At 39.0% G+C, this 21,778-nt stretch overlaps 1 protein-coding gene across 4 annotated transcripts in view; it reads left to right on the top strand.

Moving 5' to 3' along the window:
• The first annotated feature begins 3,629 nt into the window (after window positions 1-3,629).
• LOC129353281 (semaphorin-6D-like) overlaps window positions 3,630-21,778 on the top strand; it is a 146,423-nt gene continuing 128,274 nt past the window's right edge. For all 4 annotated transcript variants that reach the window (XM_055022553.1, XM_055022552.1, XM_055022551.1 and 1 more), the window contains exon 1: window positions 3,630-3,837. The gene's annotated coding sequence lies outside the window, so the exon portion shown is untranslated. The remainder of the gene's footprint in view (window positions 3,838-21,778) is intronic.

Raw genomic sequence — 21,778 nt, 5'->3', positions numbered from 1 at the left:
TACAAAACATAGAAACATCAGCTTTAAAATAATACTCTTTTTCCAGCAAAGTTTCTCAGATGTTGCGTTTCATGAGGTCTACCGACCATCAAGTTATAAGCTCAGCAGCTGTTCCCTCACCCTGTGGATCAGTGTGTGGTTTAGATGTCCACATTAATATTGATAGAGTGCCATATGAGCCACATCTCCTGCTCTTTTTCAGAAGTTGCTAGGTTTTTGCCTCGTAGCCATAGCCCGGTTGTTCTGATCTCTCTTTCCATGCGACACAAGAAACACGACGAATAAACAGAAATGCTGTTTTGGCTCAGAGGTTGATGCATTTCTTCCGTCTTTAACTCTGTGTGGCTCCGGCGGGAACGCTCCCACGATTCAATGAAGGCTCCCCTTTATGAAACTCATTCAAAGTGTGTGTTTTATGACATTTGCTGATGTGATTTAGTGTCTGTGTTGGAGCCCAGAGGGGTTGAACGTGTCTGATTTATTGATTCTATTCCGACGAGAGCGACGACTAAAAGCTGCCGAAGTGGCAGGGAGAAATGGAAACGCTCATGCATTTATTTATGTCATGCATTTCATTCTTTTGGGTCGTGGTGAGAAATCCCTCCTCAAGCTGGTGTTTAATATTTGGACTGCATATAGGTGCCCCAATCTACAGTTCTGATCAGGCGTCAGGCAGCTATGCCGTGGCTCTTTCCCTGAAATGCAACATATAACTTTACAAATTACAACATCCGCTAGATCCAAGAGGAGTGTTGACTGAAATTTGTTTGAAGTACATCGAATTCAGTTGGCTGATATTCTCGGTTTTTCCCATTAATTTTCATTTATTTTTTTAGATTTTGCACCTTGTTGCAAAATATTTCTGAGAAATCACGACGACAAACCACACAACTAGGTTTGAAACACAATTTAGAGACGTTTTGGACCCATCAGAAGACTGATGGTTGTTGTTTGCATCTGTAACACAGCTGTGGAGATGGTTGATCTCAAATCTTCCTCTGCTGCGACTGAAGAGAGCTTCTGAATTACCTGGACCTCCTGCTGCTTCCTGCTTCCCTGCTTGTCAGTGGAAATGTGGGCGAGTGTTGTGTTTGGGAGGGAGGACGGAGTAAACATGCAGAGATTGCAGTTTAATCAGGCACACAGGAACATTAACACAAAGCACAACTGGAAACTTATTTCCCCAGATATTGGCAGCTCTCATATCCTTTAATTTGTTGTTTTTCATAAACAGAGAGTTGGGAGGGAGGAAGAGGAGGATCTGCCAAAGGACAGACAGATATATGGACAGAGATGCAGCAGAGGGGATTTGCTTTCTAATCTAGGTGCTGCATTTGCAGTACCTCCTTCAGTTTTCTTTTTTTTTTTTTACTTGACTCTAATTATCCTGCTGAGAAATAAATTCAGTTTGTGAGCCGGAAATTTAATTGAAGTTTCCTTCAGGAAATCATTTTACAACAGTGGGACGCACTCTGGAGTAGACAAGCCTCTTCTTTTTACTGATACCAGTTTCAGTAGTTACATTTCCAGCCAGCGCTGTAGAAATTAGATGTCTCACTTTTCCACAACTCAGACCTTAAGTGTACAGCGGAGAAAATATTTAATGAGCACCTCAGCCTTTATTTCTGTAACTGCATCTCTACCCCCACAAAGACAAGTGTGCAAAAAAGTAAAACAAGAATTTCCATGGCTTTGTTTAGACTCTTATTTGTTTTAAAATCACCAACAACCTTCAGACTCCTACCAAAAATGTCTCTATTCAGCCTTTATTTAATTCCATAAAGTTCAACATTATGGTCAAAGTTTTCCACCTTGTTTCCACTCCAGACTCCATCGTTGCTGTGGTTTATTTGAGGTGATGTGCTGCCTCTCCTCTAAACAAATGACATTTGAACTGTACAATTTTGTTTTTTTCTGACCACACTGCATTCTCAGAAGTATTTAACTGTCTTGTCAAAAGATTTAAATTAGCTTTAGGATGATTTTTGTTCATCCTAATTAGAATTAGAAACCCTGGGTTTCTTATGGATTATGATATCTTGACCAGGATTCTGTATCAATAAGCTGTTTTATTGATTATACTTGAGAAAACATTTAATGCAAAATAAACTCGTTTTAAGAATTTATTGTATTTCCATTTTGCCACAGCTTATTGTGATATTCACATACTCAGATGAAGACGACACATATTTTGATTCATGAGGTTAAGTGTTTTGAGAAATAATCCATTAGTTTTAGACGCATTTAAACAAAGAATAAGCAGCTTAAATTACAGTTGTTTGCTGGATTAAGTTTTATCTTTATGAATGATCCGGTTTTTAGTTTTGTTATTCTGTTCATACTTGTCTGATTATCTTAGAGTTTGGTCGTGTCTGCTGTGTTTTCTTGTGTTTAGTTGGTTATTAAAGTGATTCCCAAGGTGTTCATTCTTTATCAGTAGCTTGTTTTCCCTCTGCTCCTGCAGTCATGCTCTGCATCAAAACACTTAGTTAATTAGACTCAACTGTTCTTCGTTCCAAGCGTCATTCCTTTTAAATTCGCTCTTCATCCACTTATCTTGGGGTTTACATACAAACCCCATGTGGTATGTATGTACAGAGCAATAAAGACAGTTCATTATTAATCCATATTAGAGACATCAGTCTCCGCATTTGCTTTAAAGTTTGTCAAATTTATTGTTCTGCATGATTTGATACTATTTCAAAGCTTAATGTTCAAAAGTTGATATCAAGCCAGGATTTATAATTTAATTTTTGTAGTAGACCGTTTGTGCACATTGCATAAAACATTAATAGAATAATGAAGAATTTTGCATGAGTCAAAATCAAATGAAATTGTTTTTCATCACATCACATTTCAGCCACAAGGCCTTTCAAAGTGCTTTATGTCATAAAAACACAAAAAATACAAAGTGAAAAAACACTGAACAGTTGAAACATTATGTTTTGTCAACTGCCATTGTTACACATCAGATTGTAAATTAATCCATATTAGAGTACTTTAAGACATATCTCTGCATTTGCTTTAAAGTTTGTCAAATCTTCAACATTTAATCAAGGTTAATCTCATTAAACATTAATCAGATTGTCGATTAATGTGTCATTGATTATGTTTCAAAAGCATCTATAAACTGGTGAGTTTTTAATCGAGGTTTAAAAGGCATTCAGTGTTTCGGGTGTATTGCAGTTTTCTGGAAGTTTGTTCCAGATTTGTGGAGCATAGAAGCTGAATGCTGCTTCTCCATGTTCGGTTCTGGTTCTGGGGATGCAGAGCAGAAATAAGTCAACGCATATTTAGTGTATTGCTTTACTTCATTGTCATATTTGTTTATGATTATTTGGCATCACATCATTCAAGACTTCCACCACAGATTCAGAAATTCAAATTTAGAAACTCAGTAGAAAAATAATTTCAATTGAATTAATGTATCAGATATTTGAAGAAGTTACGACTCTTATTGTGGATAATCGGTGCGATTCATAGCGACTTTAAATTGAACGAGAGGCACACCGAGTCCCGCTCTCTGATTGGCTCCAGTCAATCCATTATGATAATGAGGAGGGCGTGGTCCGGGGGCCTGGAGACGCTGGGCTGCTGAGAAACGCCTCATTGTGTCGTTTGACCCGGAGTTGGCGCACCTCATCCCGGCTCTGTCTCCGCGTGAGCCGGCTCTCTTGGTGGATTTATTCGCACGAACCTCTCGGTGCTGCCTGGGAAAGGATCCTCTTACCGGCTCGGTCCCGGTTTGATTTTGGAAATAAGCGGAGCGGCTGTGGATTAATGTGAATGTTCCGGCTGGACGGACTAAGCCTCTACGGAGTCTTTGCAGGCTGAAAGGTGCGTTTCTACTTGTTTTTATGGATCTTTTTCCTGATGAACAGTGAACAATGTGTGCGTGCGCGCGTTCACGCCTGAGAGCAGTTTCATAGAGTGCGTATCTGTGCGATAAACAGATCAAGTTGTTTTCTTGTGACCTTTGTTCAGGCTCGTGGTTTTCTCGCGAAGCGCGTGCGCGTGTCACACCTGTGATTGACTGATAGCTGCCAGTCAGCTGGACGTGAGCACGCGCAGCTGCACTGATGAAACTCCCTCAAACACGCGCATCTGCAGGAGCCACGCACCTTCAGTCACGGTTCAACTTCGGTGTCATCCCGTCTGTTGACACGGTGAGGCTGGGGGCTCTGGATGCGCGTCTGGGAGGTAAATCCCGTGAAAATGGTGCGTTCAGACACCCCTAACGGCGGGATCGGCGCGGACGTTTTGGGTGGATGTCTTTGTCTTCCGCTAAGGTGGATTCTCAGTGACGGGTCTCACTGATCCGGGTTGTGTCTGTGTGTGGGTTTGGTCCCCTCTCAGCTCAGCAGAGGTGCTTTGAGTCCAGAAATCCTCTTGTTCTGGTTCCAGGTACCTGGCGGCGCACAGCTGCGAGCGGCGTTTATGCTCATCAATGATTCATCCGCAGGGGGATTTTAGTCTCCCGAAAGGACCAATCACTGAACCGATCAATATTTGTTATTACTCATATAGTCAAACGGTGTCTCTCGGATGGGATTTCGGGAATATCTTCTTTGACTTTTCTGAAATAAAAAGCCCTGACGTCGTGTCACGTTTAATATCGTTTTATTTAATATTTTATAATTGTAAATCATCCAACTATGTTTTGCTCTCTGACCAGTTTGCTTCACTGGGAATATTCCTGCCACAGCATCTTCGCTCTCGTTGGCAGGTTGGTGGCCTGAGGCTGGAGAGTTTTGATCATTTTGCTAATGAGGTGGATGACTTCTGCACCTCCTGGCTCAGCAGCCAAAAAGATGAAATCTGTTGAGCAAGGACCCAGGACCTCCCCTCATGAAGCTCATTTTGTGTTTTATTTGAACACTGAGACCAAAAGAGATCCTCACAAGTGAAGCAGAATATCAATATAATATAGATGGTTGATTTTTGCCATATTATTTTCTCAGTTCTCATTTGTGTCTTTAGTTGTAAAGATTTAGGCAAAAAAACAATAAAAAAGAGGATTTAATCTTGACATTTAGGAAGCTGATAACCAGTTTTGCAATAACAGATTGAGGAATTAAGATTCATTTTTTCAGCCAGGGTGATTTCAAGTTCTAATATGGCACACTGCATGCTTTATTATTTATCACCAACTTCCTTTGTGATATATTTAGTTTCTCCCACTGAGCTCTTTCATTGGTTGGATAGGATCGCTCTAAGCCAGAGGTCCCTGACCCCGGTCATGAGGGGCCGCGTGTCCTGCATGGTTCAGGTGTTTCCCTGCTGCTACACACCTGGCTTATATGAATTGGTGAATAACAGGTTTCTGCAATGATTTGAATCAGTTGTTCTGCAGTGGGAACACATCTAAAACATGCAGGGCGGTGATGACTGTGAGTCTAAGGGTATAAGGTCTGAATGCATTTATCAGGCACCAGTGACATTATATAAACGGTACATCCTTAGTCTCTATTCTTGATTTTAATTATTTTGACATATGCATGTAAAAGTTAAAAGACAAACGAGAGACAACAAAGCCACCACACTAAATCTGCAAAACTTTATTTTGGAAAAATCTTAATAAGGAGTCACTGCCGAGACACTGCTTGGCGGTTTAAGGGTAAAATTTCTGAGTAAACATCCTAAATTGTCCTTAATTGGCATCCTTCGGCCTCTCATTAGCCACACTGCGTGCAGATTGATGAGTATTAACAGCTAATGTTTTACCTTTGGTAAAAGAGCAGCTGCTCTGAAGGTCATCCTCCTCTTCATTTATGCTTTATTTTTTCCCCCTCTCTCATTCAGAAATAAAAATTTCAGCCCACCCGTCGATTCAGGAACCACACTGTTCCACCAATTAGCCGTCTTTATGAGCGGGATATTGAATTGGTAATGTCAGCGTTGATGTTTTTTGGCATCAGAGTTGTAGCGGAGCTGCAGAGGACGACGTCAGCATGCAGAGTTACCGCTGCATGTCGGGCACAGACTGTAATCTGTCGGTGAATGCAAACAAGTTAATATATGTGGGAGGAGATGGGGTCTAATGGAGGTTAAATACACATTTACCGCTATTTTACAAGGAAAATGACTGCCGGCGGTGTCTGATTTAAAAGCCGGATATAAATGTTTATGAGCTGATCATATCTGAGTGTGCTGAATAATGCGAGGTTGAAACAAGAGACACAGGAGTAGATGGCTAGAAAACGATCTGCTGCTCTGCTCTTGGTCATTTTTACATGGATTCATTTTGGGTTGCAGTTTGAAAGGGTAATTTATGCAAATGTTTGAAAGCTTTCTACTTGCTTAACTTTTTTATGACTAGAACAGCAGATGCAACTACTTTTACTCCTGCCAAATGTGAACTTTTAAACCAAAGTGGTGTGTTTTTAATCACATGGACTCCTTTAAAAATAATAATAAAAAAAAACAGTTTATGCAATTCTCCTAGAAAATACAAATGCTATGACAAAAGCAAAACTGGATTTATGGCCAATAACCACTAATGCCTCCCAGGGACAAGCCTGTAAGCTATGATAACAAATGATGGCACTACATTGGGTCCTGCAGCCATGAACATGGTATCTGATGGGCTCATTTCAGAGATAGCTTGGCTTCTTTCCTGTCCTCTGAACACAGACTTATTCGCCACACAGCAGTGATGGGATTGCAGCTGCGAGTCGTCTTAAAGATAAGCAACAATAAAGCTGATCATGTTTGTTTTTTTTGACCTATTTGTTGTGATTCTGGTCAATAAGCCTCTGAGTTGCACTGTGTGGTTGTTAATGTCTGTAGAGGAGGAAACGCTTCAGTTTTTAGAAAGTAATGTGCTGATGATTACTGATGATAAATATTAATCTTTGTAATCTTCCAAAAATGTTGAGGATTGTTTGTTACTTCTATACTTCCTCATTCCATAATAGTTTTTTCAGTCGCAGTGTTTTGTAAAGCCTTGACTGATTTTTATTTTTTCTGAGGAACTGTGCTATTTAAAGATTTAAAGGGGGGATGTTAATCAAAATTGACTTTCTTGAGCTCTATACCTTTTCATGATGTGGTTCCCTGATCAAGCACATTCCCACTGATTTATTCATTTGTGTTTGAGAAAACCTGGGCTCTCCAGTTTCAGCCATTCGGTGCTCATACCGTTTCCCTAAATCTCCTCACTGGAGTTTCAGTCCCAACCCAGCATCCGTTTCACAGAGCCTCCTCCACACTGCTCCTCCAGACTAGCGGCAGCAGCAATTAACAAACACCTGGTGAACTTAGGTTGTAAACAACCAATATCATGGTGTCAGATATGGGTATAATTCACGATTGTTTCTTTTAAGTTGTTTTTGGTCTATACATTTTCATAACTGGAGGCAACATATTCACTTTATGTGCCTGGAAATCACAAAATAAATTAAATTCAGCTTGTTTTAAAGCCTAGACAAATGGCTCAATAGAATAAAACAGCAACTTTGAAGGACTTTTTTGTTTTTAGATGACTATTCATGTTAAGTTTCTGCCTGTGAGCAGCAAATCTTTAGTAACTATGTCGTCTAATTTACCTTATTAATGTTAGGTTATTGCCTCTCATTCTTACCATCTCGATGTTTTATTGATCAGAACCAGAGTAGATCATTACAGTAACTGCAGTGAGTTCTTCTATGTTGGCCTGAATGCTACTTCAATCATTTGGACCTGTTGAAAATTGGGCATTAATTGTTCCAGTATTTATTTTTTTGCCCAGTGTTTGCTATAGCATTGGAAACGTTTTTATGGCCAGAACACATGAAAAGCAATAGATGAACTCAATAATTTATGACTATAGATCTTATAATCCCATTTCCTCTTTTTACTGAATTTGGTTGCTCAGATGAAAAGCAAATTCATTTCTGAATTTAATTTAATTTAAGCCTTATAGCTAATTCAATAGGCAGTTTTGTTTTAGGAAAATGTCAGATCGACATATTTAGTGGTAAGAGACAAAGCACTTTCTAGTAAAATTTGAGATTTAGATGTTTTGCTTTGGGGTTTCTCTCCATTGTTCTGGATCATTTTTGTTTTTCATGGCTGTCCTCACTTTGAGGTCAAAGAACAGACGTTTCTTTGTTAAACACACAATATAAACCTGGATTGACACCAAAACACTTTTTCCAGTCCCCTTCTGTTTCTCCCTCCGCCCCCCCTCACTTTTTTGTTTTTATCTCCTTTGCAGTCTAGCCTCTTTGCTTTATTGTTCAGCGTGAAGGCGCTACAATCTGAAATGTCTCTTTGTTGTGTTTGAACCCCATTCTAAACGATCACCTGCCTCATCACAATCTATCAGCCAGGCAGCCCGATCAGCCGGCTGCGTGGCTCACTGCTGCCCATTCATTGTGTGGGTTAACCTTCGGGTGCGTTTGGACACAATAACCTGTGCCTCCCCGGTGGGCGGGCGGGCGGTGAGGAGGAGGAAGCGGAGAAAATAATGTTATTCCAGTGCAGGAAGATTAGCCGCGTCGCTTTGAAAGCCTCCAAACTGCCGCATGTCATCAGCTATTATGTTCCCTGCGCAAATCTGTGCCGCGGGACTCGCCTTTTGTTCTAATCCTGTGTTTGTGTGTGTGTGTCTGCGTGTGTTTTGATGTAGCAGAGGCTGACTACAGGATACATAATCAGGCACAAATAATAACCTATTGTCAGGGGTGCATCTCTTTCCGAATGTTAATTTCCTTTGCTTTTATCGTCTCTGAAGAAGAAACTTTGACGCATGAGTGAAAGATTCAGAGTTGAACAGAAATCTGGGGTTCATCCATTATCACAGATGAACAATATCTATCATGCATGCTTTAGATTTGTTTTGAATTCATCCTAACGCCATGCACAATTAAAACAAGAATAAAGGTCGTCATCCTGAAGCCCATCCTAGGAAATGATTTCAAATGACTGTAGTAGCTGCTGCAACATTATTTAAAGTTAAATATTACTGTTCTCTTTAATGGTGCAGGTTTTCACAGGGTTTTGAGCATCTCTGATTATTTCTGTTTTCTGCTGTGGGTTGTCTTAAAGGCAAATGAAATGTTTGGTTTTTGCAAAAGTTTGATTTTGGACTTTTACAAATGTTTTCATCCCAAAAATTGGTAAAGGAACCCTGTATTTGGTCAATTGGACGGGCTGTAAATGTCCAGCCAAGAAAAATGTTTGGAAATAAATTGCCTTAAATGTAATCAATATTGTTTTTGCAATTTTCAGCACCCACACTGGTGCGTTTTCCTCATGTGGAACCTTAGACAACAGTAAATAGGCAGTTGTGACAATTCAAGGTTGCTTAAAGACTTTGTTCTGGGTTAGATTCTGTTGGAAGAGAAAATGCTCGTCTGCCAAAGCAGGAGGATTGTAGAAAGCTCTGTAAGGCACATCCTGTTTTATTTTCTTGCACAGATGCATCAATCTAATTTTCCTCCTTCTCCTTTATCTTCATAAACGAGCTTTCATGTACCAAGAGTTTATCACTGTCAACAGATTGCTTCTGACAACATTTAGCTTTGCCATGAAAATGAATGCTTGAGTTGTGTAACAGAGTCCGAATGTACTTTAAATATGTCAAGGCATTTGTTTGATGTCATTAGTTCTTGTCAGAAGCAGATGGATTTAAATGAAATGTTCTCTGATCTAAAGGCTCTGTTTGGTTTTGCTGTAAGGACAATGTTGAGAAAATAACATTCAAAAGTGATTTAGCTTGAAAAAGATTACAATTTATTTTATTTTCCTCCTCTCTAGTCACACAAGTCCCAGATATTTGCTCATTTTGTAATTTGCTTCACTTGTTTATCAGAAGCTGCTTTCCAGAGGGAAATGTGTAAAATTATCATTAGTAGCCTTCATAATGTGCCGTCAGGATGGCAGCGAGGTTTGGAGTGTTGCACTTGACTGTGTCGTCAAAGCCAAGACTGCCAAAGAGGCTCCAGCCTCAAAAGCTAAGCAGTAAGTTATGTGCTAAGCCTTAACTGAGTGTGTCTACTTTCTTTGGAAAATGCAGCTGCAAAAGATGTGCCTTGTACCAACCAGGCTGAAACAGTCGACCAGTGTGCTAGAAATCTGGTTTTGAAATGACTTGAATGCGATTTTCCACAGAATAGGAATCAGAGTTCTTGAATCTGTAATTTGGAAACTCAGGACTGAATCTTGAGATTATTATCTTGATTATTTACTTGTTAAATAAAAATGTGAAAGGTTTGATTAATATCTGCAGACAGATTTTAAACCGTCGTGTTTGTAGTTTTACACCTTTACCAAGATAACAACAAGGTGTCAATCTGACTGCAGGACACTGGGCCTGAATGCGACGCGTTCTGTGGATTGCTCCATAACACCGCCCAGCTCGGCTGGTGAGCTGGTCCGGATGAGTAACAGGCGCATTAAAGACGGCCTCAAAGGTGGCTTGTTGATCCATAAAGCCGCAGGAGGCAGACGGGCATCGTGGCCTCGGATGGTTCAGAGAATGAGGCGTGAAGGCCAAATCGCTGCTGTAATCGGCCTGAAAATACGACTCCAGTCCCGAGGCTCGGGCTTTACTGTCAGGCCTCTTCACCGTAATATAGGATTGTAATCGCATGTGATGCCGCCGCTGACGGATAAAGTGCTCCTATTACAAAGGCCCCTGGTGCTGCTGTCTTTGTCTTTTAGATGGTAAACTACTTTGGTTGCTTTGAATTTATATTTGGATATTTTTCCCTTGGAGGAAAAGAAACTACAAACTTTTTGTGCATCTAAAACTGCACTGGACAGATTGAAAAGCAGATTGTAAAGAGAGAAGAAAGGAGTCAAGTTCTCTGACATTCTGTGTATATTGAGCAATAGTTAAGCCATTGCATAAAAACATAACCGTTTTCTCTCACCTCATAATGCAATAACATGTGAATCTCTATCAAAGACAAAAAAAATCATTATTCTGATCAGCAGAAATGAGTTTGGTCATCTTAACTGTCATTAAATCAGATTTTTAAACATTTTTTATGCTTTAGATTGAACAAAAAAGGTCACGCATATCTGGTTTTGTATACATTACATGCTGTATACACTACATTGATATAATCTTACAGTAAAGGGATAAAAACTGCATTCATTTGATAAAAAAAAATATTTAACCACGCTTGGTGTTTAGTCTACATCAGGGGCGTCAAACTCCAGTCCTCGAGGGCCACTGTCCTGCAGTTTTTCGATATGCCACAGGTACAAAACACAGGAATGAAAAGACTTGATTACCTCCTCCTTGTGTAGATCAGTTCTCCAGAGCCTTGCTAATGACCGATTACTCTATTCAGGCGTGGTGCAGCAGAAGCACATCTAAAAGTTGCAGGACACTGGCCCTCGAGGACTGGATGTTGACACCCCTGGTCTAGATCCTAGAGGGCCACATGAAAAGCTACAGCGGATTGGATTTGGCCCACGAACCTCGAGTTTAACCTGAATCTTGGTATCCAATGCATCTCCTGCATGCATTAAGTTAATTGTCCTTGTAATGAACTTTTAATTAGCACTTCTTACCATTTAAGATTCAATATGTTAATTGAATGCAGAATACATTACAACCTCTGCTTGTGAATTCTGCAGTGATTAAATATATAAAATACATTAGCAGCTTCTAATTGTAGACAGTCTATTGTGTGAGCACAACTCTTGGTGAATGTGTGAGACCTGGAATAAAGGCGAGCTGAACGTAACAACGTTCCTGTTTTCCAGGCACAGTTTTGGGAAAGGGACCCTGACAAGCCGCTGATCCAGCAGCACTCTGACCAAATGCATCCCAGATTTCAGAAACATTCACTAATGCAAGTTAGTGAAGTGGGATTTGTGAACAGAAAGCCTGCTTCAGAGGCTGTGTGCAACCACACAGAGTGCATTATGGATTGCTTTGCCTAGATTGAAGACTGCTCAATTTTGAAGAGTACTGAAGAGGTTTTGAAGCCTCATCAATGATCTACAGGTGTCGCTCCAAACGTTTTCTCATTATAGGGCTTATGGATGATGCTCAAAAGAAATTACTTCTACTGTTTGGGTCCCAAAACATCTTAACCTAGAAAAATGTAAAGGCCATTTTAAACTTTTGTCTGATTCATTGAGTTTATTGTCTTTGGAGTAAGTAGTGTGATGACTGTGAAAATGGCAGCACATTTTTGCTCTGATTAGGTGGAAACTGGTTTGTACATTTTCTCTTTTGTCTTTGAAAATGCTGAATATGTACAGTACATCAGGTCTGATGTACGTGAAGCCTTTCAGTGAAGCGTGAGGTCTTGAGGGTCGAATCGAGGAAGAGTAGCAGATGGAAGGCTGTAACTGTATGTTGCACAACTCTTTGTTAATTAGCAGTTTATTCATTTGCTCTTTTTAATATGTTAATGTTTAAATAGGCTTTTCTCTGCTCTGACTTGTTCAGCCTCAAATGAGTAGTGTTTAGACCGGGAAGCAGAAATTCCAGTTCTGCGGTTTGTGAATTTCTGTTGATTTCAGAAACATGGTATTTTTTCTCGTTTTAGTGACTTCAGGACCTCCTCAGTCCTCATGTGACTCTGTCTCCCTCACACAGTTTGTTAATCAGCTAACGGCTCATTAGTGTGTTGAGACTCTGGGGATTTGTGACCTTCTCTTCAATTAAAGTTTCCAAGTTAATCTTACCATGTCTCTTCCTTGGTTTCCAATCCCAACCTCTGTTTTTGTGTCCTCCTTAGTTGTTTATCTCCAAATTGATTTCTTGCAGTCTAAAAGTATGTAGGTTTTAGTCACTTCTTTTCTCTTTGCAGGAAAACCTTAGATGCCTTATATTTGACCCTTTTTCTGAGCCTTGCTCCTCTATAATCAGACTCATTGCTGCTAGAGCAGTTACTTGGTTCACCCTTAGTCAGTTGGATGTGTTTTTCTTCCTTTGGCTATAGCTTACTTAAAAAAAACAACAAAAACATAGTTGACGGTTCTCTGTTTCTTCAAATCCCAAGGTCTGAGCATGATTATGATGCTCAAAAAGTCAGCAGCTGAGGGTTTTTAATTTGTTTTAGTAGGGCTGGACAATGAATCAATAACGATATATATGGCAATAGATATGTGATCAATATCAAATGCTAATGCATCTGATATAATGTTGCACAACAGAAGTTTAAGGTTTTGCCATTGTGTGTCAACTGCTTCAAAAGAACAAAAACAGTGGCGTTGAGTGAAGACTTTGGATAAAAAAGGATTTGGTTGCGTCACTAGTTTGTGTGTAGTTCAGATGCAACAAAATGAATCAATAATCCTGACATTGATCAATATGGAAGACCTATGTTGTGATATGTTATCCAGCCATAATTTCAGTAATGCTGTATCCCTGCTTTTGCACATCTGAGTTGTGTGGTTTCATTCTGGGTGTGACGAAGCCATAGCAAACGTTGATGATGATTTCATGTAAATAAGTTCGACGAAGTCAAGGAAACATGTAAATAATGCAGGTCAGTGGAGACTGGGCATCAGGGTTGAGGATGACTGGACCAGATTTTTCTCTTCCTCTAGTTTAGAATGGAGTGCATTCAAGGAATTGTCCAATTTGAATAGATTTATTTATTTTTTCATTTTAAGTTACACCCAGTTCATCCCATTCTGAGTAGCAGAGGGCTGGTGCTTGTCTCCACTGATGCATGAAAGGAGAGCCACTGGGGAACGTGAGACCATCAGTCTTGCACACACTCCCTCCTCTGGAATATTTTGATTATCCAGTTGAAGTCACACACAGGTTTTTGGATTTTGGCCTGAAACCAAAGAATCCTGGAAAAAAACCCACTCGAATACTATGGAGGATCATGCCGTCCCCACAAACAAAGGCCATAATTTGAACATGGAAACTTCTTGCTCTGAGGCAACAGTGCTAACCACCAAAGTCGTGGTAGAGTTGAGACGGTGGCTTTACTACGCAAATATGCAGAAAGGTTTTGAGCTTTAAAAAAGGTCGAGATAAATTTATTTCTCCAATTACTTTAAGTGAACTCTTTTTGGAGAACATAGTGGGATTAAAGGACTTTTCTTTTGCATTCATTCCTGTTTTTACCTCTGTGATTAAAAGTAGAGATGCACAAAAACTGGTGTTTGAATTTCCCCTTGTTCCGGCCCCTGGTCTCTTGAGGCAGTGCAGGCTTCAAGTTCAGCTGTGAGGGCTGAACTTGAAGATGCCTGGAGGCTGCAGGAGAGCAGCGACCTCATTGGACCAGCAGAGAATTGCAAACCAATGAGATGTTGATGAGCCTCACCTGCTCCCTATAAAAGGCTCCTGAACTCATTCCTCCAGTGGAGCAGTGTGCAGGAAGAGGTTTTGTTCATCTGTCCATTTTGAACATTTCATTCTCGTTTGTTCTGCTAAGCAGTTTGAGTTTTGAGTAGTTTGATTTCACAAACTGGAAGCTCATGTTTGGCAGGCTTGGTGCTGTTTTTTTTTTTCTTTTTCCCATTCCATTTTGGGTTGTTTTGAGTTTACTTTAGGCTGACTTGTTTGAAGATTTTATAATTAAATTTACACTTAACAATGCTTGAATTTTTTAGTTCTTTTGTTTTGTGCTGAACTATTGGTAACAGCCTCATTTCTCTGACAAAAGTGTTTATTAACTATGTTCTCAATGTAAATAGTTAGTGGTCATAGAAAGACCTAAAACTTCTGTATAGATATATAATTTACAGACAAGTTTTTTTTTCTGTGGTGTGAGTTCTGTTGAATTTAGAAGTGGTTACATTAATTCTGTAATAGATTAATTCTGTGCTGTAATTCCTTATATTGAATTAGTGTGTCATAAATAGAGGGTTCCTTCATTGGAGAAAGAAAGAGCTCTTTAGCTTTGGCTGCTTTAGAGAAAATTAAATTAAACATTTTGCTGTGAGGACAGTTACATTGTTTTACAGATATTTTATTTATGTTGACAAGAAATCAGAAAAAATCTGCAGTGCCTGTGGTGCATCATGTACAAAGAAAATAACCTGTTTAAACCACTATAGTCTGTTCTCCAGGAAGAAAATGATCCATTAGTCACAGGAGAGGGTCAAATCAGGTTGGACTAAAATAAGCAAGGTTTCCTTCGCCTGACGTTACCAAAACGGCAAAACTATTCATTTCTGTCCTTTTATCTCACTAAAGTTAAACTTGTGTTCAATGTTCCAGTTTAATTTTAACTCCTGGGATCATTTGATTGACAAGTGAAAATGAACAGAAACTGTGATATATTTCATGGTTGGATTTCGCTCTCTATATTTAGTGATTTCACACAAGTAAAAGAATACTGATAATTTCAGAATAAATGCAGTTTTTCTTCTCTTTTCTTTCTTTCATTCTTCCTTTTAAACCTCATTAGTTCAGAGGAGTTGCTCTGATGGTGTCAGAAGCCACTGCGCGTTGCATCAGTCTCAGTGTCCTGATATACGCATTTTTTACAGCGTGGAGCGGTGTTGCATTGCCTAGTAAATCAAAATATGGGAATCGGCGGTTGTGTGAGCGCGCATGGATTCAGTTTCCTCTGGTTTCTCCCAGGCACTGCAGTGTCATGTATCAAATGTACCTGGTTAGGTTGAGCAGCGTTTGCTTGATCCTCCCTCTGTCCTGTCTGTGATCATCTTCCTGCTTTGGCCTTTTTTGTTTCAACACTTTCTTGATAAAATGCTTCACATTGGTGATGCAATATATTGAAAACTGGCTGCAAACAAACCTAGAGGGGATTTTCCTGTTGGTTAGGATTTTGAACATAAAATTTAAGGCTTATTTTCAGAAAAAGAGGAGAGACTAAAAATGAAAACACTGAAAAGAGCTGCTCAATCTAGTCTAGATAATGCTTTCAAGCCGGATTGCTTAAAGTATCTGCAAATTTTCTGTTCAACATTATTCAAAATATATAAAAATCAGCTAATATTTGACACTTTATTAGGGCCCCTTCATTAAAAAGGAGCATTTTCTAATTCATGCTACATTTTATGACTTGAAGGGATATTTAATAGATGTGAAAGCTTAAATAAGATTTTAATAAATATATTGAATTATTTTGTACAACTTTCAAAGCTGCTCAGCATTGAGAAATTGAAAGAGAAGGCAATGGGAATGTATAAAGTTGCAGAATGATTTTAAGTTTATCCAAGTCTGAAATTTTTATGGTAGTTTATGCAATAAAGGAAAATATGTCAGAAGATCTGCAGGAGACTTGAATTGGCGCCCTGTAGGTAGAGGGATTTAAATATATTTGTGATGAGATTATTCTGCATGTAATTCACCTTGTAAGAGCCCACTTGTGTTAAAAAATACAAAAAATCAAAAATAAATAAATCCTGGCAGACTTCCTGTTAGACGTTGTAATTTGTTCTCCAGCTCTGATGTCCAACACTTTTATTTCTCCAAACAAATCTCACCAGAATATCTCATTAATGAGCCGTGTTGGGTTTTTCTAATTTTCAGACTCTAAAGTTATTAATCAGTCTGTTTTCCTAGTAGGGCTTTAACTAATATACATCTGAAAACGTCATTCTGTTAGTTGGCTCAGACACAGAGCAGTATAATATGTCTGCTACAGCTAATTATCCATAAAACACATTTTTCTACCGCAGATTTTATGCTCTCAAACTCCAGGTGTCCTTCCTTTACTTCTGCCGCTGCTGCTTGTTGATGCCGTTTTACAGGGAGAAATGACTTGTTCTTTAATTTTGCGTTGGCTCGTTTTAGATAGTGTGAAGAATATTATAGATGGGTTGAAAGTTAAAGTCAAATTACTCTTTTATATTTACTTTATCAGTATTAAATGACGGGTCAAACTCAGTGTGCTCACCTAAATTCACTAAATGGAGTAGAAAAAGTTGGTTTTATATCTTTGTTCTAATTTTTAGTTGCCTCTGCTGTTGCTGTTCCTGTGCACTGCTGGTCAGCTGACTGGAATAATGTAATGATAATCCCATACTCGCTTTGGCTTATCAACATTTCTTCTGCAGATGCTGCCATATTGATGAAAACGATACTTTTTAGCATGATCAATGAAGCACCCCAGGACTTTACATTTAAAATTGCATCAGATCTCGAAGCTTTGCACTCGCCTCTCCTTTAGTGAAAGGTAATCCCCATCTTTTCAAAAACATATCTCTGATATGCAGCACACTTTATTGCTTTCCCTGCTGTTGTTTTTGTTTTCCCCCTGTTGTCTGTTCTGCAAACCTCCAAACTATTTAAGGCAGATTGCTTTGCCAGATGCACTTTTCTTTTTTATTTCCATTCTTACCGTTTTGCTACAGCCTGATGAAATTGTCTTTTTGCTTGGAACAAAACACTAGTGGTGTTTTCTATTTTTTTTTTTCTGGAAAAAGACAGACTGTTGACGTAGACAAAACTAGCAAAGAGAATTGGCCAGTCTCTGAAAAATTGTCATTGTAACGATTACAGCTTCAGCTTTTTTCTCAAAGGTTCTGCATCTTGTGTTTTGTTGTAGATCTCTGTATCTGTTGGCTAACTCTTTTTAGTTTTTGTTGACCTGTCTGGGAATGTCATTATAAATGCATTTTCTTTTACAGCAGTGGCTTTTAGGGTTCATTCAGATGCAGCATGGATGAGAGAGAGAGAGACGGAGAGAGCAACTGTTTGAAGACTCTGCATTAGAAACATTTGGCACAGTGGATTCATTTACACACCATATGATGAAGCATAGTTGGTACCAGTTGATCCTGCTTATCTATTGAGAATCATTTCTAAATCTCATCAAATATGAATTGAAAGGTGATTAACATAAACTATGTACATGTTTAGAAACTGTTGGAATTACTCCTATGAATTCATGCTTGAAATAAGATGCATAAATGTTGTACTGCGATTTTTATTATTCTGTGAAATGAGTCGTTACCTTAAAGCGGATTTAAAACTCCTGCCATTGTAATTTTTACCATCCTAATTGAAAACAGTGAAATGGAAATGAACATAAATGAACTGAAAAATGCGGCTCAGATTAAACTTCTGTTTGTACGTAATCTGTGTTAAGTGTCAACACGCCCCCTATCTTTCAGAGTTGGTATTGGCTGCTTTCAACATTCTCATGTGTTAAACACACATACTCCTCAACTTGCGCACACACACAGGTGACCTCTGTGTCTCTGTGAAGCCTCTCTTCCATCTTTATTGATCAGCAACACAACACATTGCTCTCCCGGCAGGTGTTTTGTGGTTGTGTGTGTATGTGTGGGTGGATGCGTGTGTGTGTGTGTTGCAGTCTACCGACAGCTGGTTCACAGCAGACGCAAACTTCCTGCTGCCTGTAGAGAGAGAATCAATAGAAAAGAAGATGTTTCCTGACATTTAGTCTGTTTTCTGCAGACAGAAATGCATTATGAGTCCAGTTTAATTACGTAGGTTGGTGCACATCTGAGCAGAAGCTGCAGGCAACAAATATCAAGTCAGGTTGTGGACAAAACATTTTTGAGTGGCCTACTCAAAGTTCAAATGTGAATTTAAAAGAAAATCTGGAAGGAGGAGCTAAAGATTAGGGGGATGAAAGGAGGCTATGCACTTATTGGAAGAGATTAATTGCTACATTTGGTATATATTGCCCTAATGAGCTCAGCTGGAATAATTATTTAAAAATACCCAGTCAGTTCAGTGTTTCAGAAGACACAAAAAGAACATATTTAGATTATCGTAATTTTATTACACCTGAAAAGCCTCAATCCTACGTATCATAGCATAGTGAGGCAAAAATAATCTGAAACATGCCGTTGGTAAGAAGATCACTTTTCTATTTTCATTTTCATCTGAGTTTCATTCAACTTGGATGCTGTCATTACACCCTTTTTTGATGAAACTGCGATGGCTGCCGCAGAAAAGTTTTTGCCTTTTTGTTTGTCTGAGAAAGTTTGAGCTCAGAGATGCAGACACAAGGAAATGACTCGGGGAATGAGGTGTGCTGACGATAACTCTCCTGCTTCTGCTTACTAACCAAGGCATTTGTTACATCACCTGCTCTCAGGAGAGATACTGCCAAGGTCAAACTCAACATGATTTCACTCTGTAATAAATATGCTGTCACTCATTTCCAACACCAATTTTCCTTTCAAGACATTTGAAACGACAATGTGATAAGGCCTCCAGAATCTGGGCCTTGGAAAAGAACATTTTCTTTTAAAGTGAAATGAATATCAGGAGCATTTTGCCAAACACACATCTGATTTGTAGCGGTGCAGAACAGAGTAAGGGCACATTATTTTAGCCGCATCAGAAGTACAAACGCTCAACAAGAGGACAAGTTTGAAAAGAGCCACTGGGCGTTGCACCTTGTACCGTCGGCCACCAACCAGGCGCGATCGCTGTTTGGTAAATTAAATGGATGAACTTCTTTGATACGTGTCTGACTCTGCTAAAGCAAGCTGCCCTTTACATCTTTACACCTGTCGCTAACATTTTTTTGATCATGTTTGATCAGAAGTATAAACACTCAGACTTATTGTTGATTTTTTTTGTTTTTTATTTCTTTGAACGACTTGCCAAAGTGTCGACTCTTGCTTATTTGACCATCTGAATGCACGATGTCCTGCAACTCACTGATATTGAGTCATTTTTGTCTCAACTTTGTCTTTTTTTTTTGCAATTTCTGCATCCAACTTTTGACCAGCTGCTGCAATCATCACAATATAAAACAACTTTTTCTAAAATTAAATATTCTCCCTGTACATTGGAAAGCCATGTCCCTTCATTTTGTAGCGAGGTGTGGGTAAATGAATACAAGTGTGCAACAAACCATCAAATGTTTCACTGCAGTACTTTGGAAAGGCCTTAAATTATGTCCTGTAGCTGATTATTTTTGTCTACATTTAACAACTATAAAAATGCAACCATGATTTTTGTAGTCAAAATAACTAAACAAAAATGTGAGTCAGATGAATTTTAGCTGAGTTGATGTTTGAATAATGGTGTAGCTGAAGTCAATGACTGGATCCATGATGTTACAGAAACATCAACAAACCGCTTGTTTTCATTAAGGCGCCACAGTTTTAGTGTTCAAAGTGGGTAAAAGTCATCTGATCAGTTAAGTTAGGTTTAAATATAGAGTGAATGATTATTGTTAACTTGTTCACTTGCATCTTAAGTAAACCTTATCATCTGCATGAATATAATGTGCATGAATGAGATCTTACCGTTTCTTTTCTTACTGTGCTGGGAGCTTTCCTGCTTACTAAAGGCCAATTTCAACTACTTATTGGTAAAACTGTGAGGAAATGATTTAAACATTTGTATTAGTTGAAGCAGGAAAGCTATCAGCACTGTATGTCTCAAGAACCAGATTTCTATATCTCTGTCTTAAAAAAACCCATCAGATTATCTAAAAACTAATCATCCTGGCAGTAGTTCTCTCAGGGCTTGGTTTGCTAGTGCAATCATGCTTCTACAGGTTTGTGTATACGAGTTTCTGTAAACTTTTTTTTAACTCAAAAGAAACATACCCAGGTTTTATGAATCGTTTAAGACGATGTATGTAAATGTAGCAAGGAGCATCACAGGTGGCAAAAATTGCATTAGCATGACTCATCCAGCCACATATATTAAAAATACGCAGAAGGTGAAATACGCAGAAGGTGAAAGTGAACCTAATTTACAGCCTATGTGTGGAAAAGTAATTTCCGAGTGAAAATGTTCTCCAGTTTTTAAGTTTCTTGCCTGGGTTTTGGTTCGTTATCATGCAATAAGGTGAATTAATGATTCAATGTTACTGAAGCCAGAATGAAGCCCAAAGCTTGGTCAGCATCTCGGTCAGCCTCCAGAGACTTGATGGATGTTGAGTTTTGTTTTAAAGCTCTTTGTAAATTAGTTTGCCTTGAATTTTGTCAATGAACTCAAGATTAAACTTGAATTTGTGCTGCTGTATGAAAACTGTGACCATCCTTTCACATGCATTGAGATTCTTAGAAGAGCAAACTGAGCCTGACTCATTTGTTTCATCACAGTGATCTGTTTTACATCAAATGAAGACAAATTGCTCTCCTGCCTGTAAGTTTTTGTTGATATTCAGTGAAGCGGTGAAGTAAAGCTGCTCTTGGAAATGATTTTGCACCTCGTCTCTGGAACACACCGGGAGTCGACTCCTGTGAACAAACTATTTGAAAATCCTTTAATTCAAACAGTCAGATCTCATAAAGGCTTTTGGAGTTCAGTCAAACTGAATTTTGAAGCTGATCTTTAGACTCCACTGATTATCAAGAAGCCTATTATGGTAAGAGGTGCAGAGTTAAACTCCCAGTCTGACAGCAGCATAATGGATGAGGCTTTTGGCCTGTGAAGGTCTCATCAGCGCTGCTGTCGTTTGTTTGCAGCACCGGGGGAGGCGGAGCGATGGATGCAGGAGCCGAAGCCTTGACGATTTAGGAGAGTTGTTCACTCCGCAGGGTGTCGTTTAATTTTCCTCCTCATTCATCCTCCCTCCTGCTTTGCCTTGAGAAACATTTTCTCATGTTTTTGTAAAGCCCAAAGTTGAACTCTTAAAAAGAAAAAAAAAGGCATTTAGTGTGTTTTATTTTCTGATTTCACAACAGTGTTTGATTTTCAACAAATGAAACAAACTGCAGTTTGTGAGCTGACTTAGTTTTATAGAGAAACATTTTGATTTCTACCTCAAAACTTGGCTTCACTATTAACCCTTGAATAGATATTGGAAACACAGTTAAAGGGAAACCCGTTGACTGTTATTTATCTGCTCAAATTTAACAATCACCCAGGTATTTTGTCTTGGCGTAAGTACTGTGATCAAAAACATGTAGAAAATGGGGGGCTGTTAGGAGCTCTCTCTCCTTTTCAGCTCAT

The sequence above is a fragment of the Poeciliopsis prolifica genome, unplaced genomic scaffold (genome assembly GCF_027474105.1).
Source record: "Poeciliopsis prolifica strain line A6 unplaced genomic scaffold, Auburn_PproV2 SCAFFOLD087, whole genome shotgun sequence".
In the NCBI taxonomy this organism is placed as follows: Eukaryota; Metazoa; Chordata; class Actinopteri; order Cyprinodontiformes; family Poeciliidae; genus Poeciliopsis; species Poeciliopsis prolifica.
This window is presented reverse-complemented; position numbering and strand designations above follow the sequence as displayed.